Source organism: Octodon degus, unplaced genomic scaffold (genome assembly GCF_000260255.1).
Source record: "Octodon degus isolate 3935 unplaced genomic scaffold, OctDeg1.0 scaffold00003, whole genome shotgun sequence".
NCBI lineage: Eukaryota > Metazoa > Chordata > Mammalia > Rodentia > Octodontidae > Octodon > Octodon degus.
The window spans coordinates 24,327,147-24,329,732 of record NW_004524579.1 but is presented as its reverse complement, the minus strand read 5'-3'; the positions used below and the strand labels follow the sequence as shown (position 1 = coordinate 24,329,732).

At 44.4% G+C, this 2,586-nt stretch overlaps 1 pseudogene; it reads right to left on the bottom strand.

Moving 5' to 3' along the window:
• Positions 1 to 353: 353 nt before the first annotated feature.
• LOC101569654 lies at positions 354 to 832 on the bottom strand (annotated as a pseudogene).
• Positions 833 to 2,586: the final 1,754 nt, after the last annotated feature.

Below are 2,586 nucleotides of genomic sequence, written 5' to 3'. Positions count from 1 at the left end.
TCTGCGTCCTAGGTGTGTGAACGTGAAACTCATTGTTTCCAACTGTGAAACAAAGATGGTAGCAGTTATTATGGGTTTTTTTTTCTTTTTTCATATGTAATGTTTAACTATATTGAGTCTTGTGAGTTGGGAGGCAGACCCATTAACTCACTAAAACACAGAACTCAGTCTCACTATCTCTTGGATACAATTCCTCTCAAACTTTTTCCTTGACCTTAAATGCTACAAATGGCCATCTCACAAGGTCCAATGAACTTATCCATTACTTTTTGCTTACTGTGAGCTAATGGCATGACAGAGCAGAGGCAAAGAGGTGTACAATCAATCCTTAAGGTATTATTAAGTCCAGAAAATCAGAGCTTCCACAGCATGGCAACAGCTTTGCAAATACCCACATCATGATAGTTGAAATGACAAAGCCCAGCAAAAATTAAAGCTAAGAGTGCCAAAAGGCCTGCTTGGCAGCTTTCTGGGGCGCAGCTCCATGAACATAGTCCGTCACAACTTGTCCGAGGCCCTAGTGACCATGGAGAGTGAGGGCTGTGGCCAGGAAGTAGTCCATTGCAGAGCAAGGATTCAAATACGCAGCAGGAAGCAGGCCGAGGAGCAAAACACTGACCACTCTTTCACTAGTCCAGTGGACAGATGCAGCCTTGGAACCAGCATGGTGGCTTGGCCACAGGTGAATATGCTGGGCTCCATGCCATCCTAGGGAGAGCTGGTCTTGGAGAAATGCTGAGACATGAGCAGGTTATACCACTGGAGTCTGAAGAAACAGGCTTCAGTATCCTTAGGCCCCGCAGAGGACACTCAGCCTTAAGATAGTCGCCATCATGCTTTTGAAGCCTCAAGGTCACCCACTAACTCCCCCCTCCTTTTTATTGTGGAACTGGGGATTAAACTCAGACCCTTGTGCTTGCCAGGCAAGTGCTTATTCTACTGAGCCATCTCCCCGGCCTATGTATGTATGTATGTATCTATCTATCTATCTATCTATCTATCTATCTATCTGTCTGTCTATCTATCTATCAAATCACCATTAAGACTGCAATAACAAAACAACACAGACCATTGGCTGAAACATCACACACTCCTCACAGTTCTGGAGGCTGAAAATTTAAGATCCAGGTATCAGGAGGGGTAGCTTGTTACAAGGTCTATCTCACTTGCTAAGACAACCATTTTCTTGGTGTCTTCTTTTTTCTTTTCAAGCCAAATTGGTAGGACAGTTTCAATAATTAATACTTTGCATACATTCTTCCTAGTGGTTAATTGCTGTACAAGATGCGGACTTGATATCCTATTTACAAACACTATTAGAACAAATCCTTCTATTCATTAAGAGAATGTAACTACATATTTATCCTAACCATTTTGAATACACAGATACAAAATGGACATTCATCTGTATCCCCTTTTTTTGTTTAGTTCCATTATTTGAATATTACAGGTGTGTTAACTGAGCAAAATATTCTAAAAGAGTCCAGTAGTCCATAATATTATTGAGTCTTCCACTTCACTGGCAATGTCAGAAATTGTTGACCTGAGTCCCCTACAGCTCAACATAACAGCATGGCTTTACTTCTTATACTTCATTTTTATACTTTTCTGCTGGATGGTTAAGAGCAAGTTATTATGAATGAGCATTGAATGACAAACTGTATAGAACCTTGACTAACAAATGTTAATATTGAGAAGTTGATTAACACTATTTGCACATCACTTTAGCAAGGGGAAAAGTTGGCTTTATTTACCCTTACCTCCAACAGCTGAGGAAAACCATCTGAGAGAATCCTTATGCAAAAAATCAGAAACTTAGGGGAACATAGTTCCTTCAAGATGGTTCTTTCCTTGCAACAGGCTTTTCCCCACCTCTTAACACCTCCTTCTCCTGCCTTCAGATATCTTGTCTGTGTTCCTGTCCTCCATGGTCCTCATCACCCTATGTATTTTTACAATCAAAAATTCTCAGAACTGACAGAAATCATTGAAGGGTCTATCCAAAACTTACAACACTGTTGGCAGATAAAGGCTTACTATGTGATTTTCCTCCTGCTCTGAATATCTGAGTTTTGAGCTCTGAAATCTCAGACCTGTAATAGACAGGATGATAACTCTAGCCCAGGCCCCGGTGAGTGTGTGGGAGAGCTTCCAGCTACCCTGCGCTGGCAAGACCTGCTGGTCCAAGCCCAGGCTCAGGGTAGGTGAGACCCTTTTCCACCCCCTTGGGACACCCCACCACTCCACAGCATCCCCCACCCTGCCCACCCAGTGAGAATTTCTGCCTCATTCTGGGGACCCCCAGATCCAGTCCTAACCCAGGCCCCCATGAGTGTGTGGGAGAGCTTCCTCTCCCCCCTTCTCCATCTTGTCCCCTTCAGACTCAGCTCAGGCCTGGCCTACAGGCCTGGGGTGAAACCCTGCAGCTGCAATCCCTGCAGAAAGAGTAGGGGAGAGAACCACCCAGCTAGTCCAGGAGCAGAGCATCTTGCCAGAGGGGCACAATAGGTTCTCTCCCAAGGGCATCAGCAGGAAGGAGCTGAGCACAGCAGCCAGACCCAAGCCAGGCACAGCTGGATAAATCCA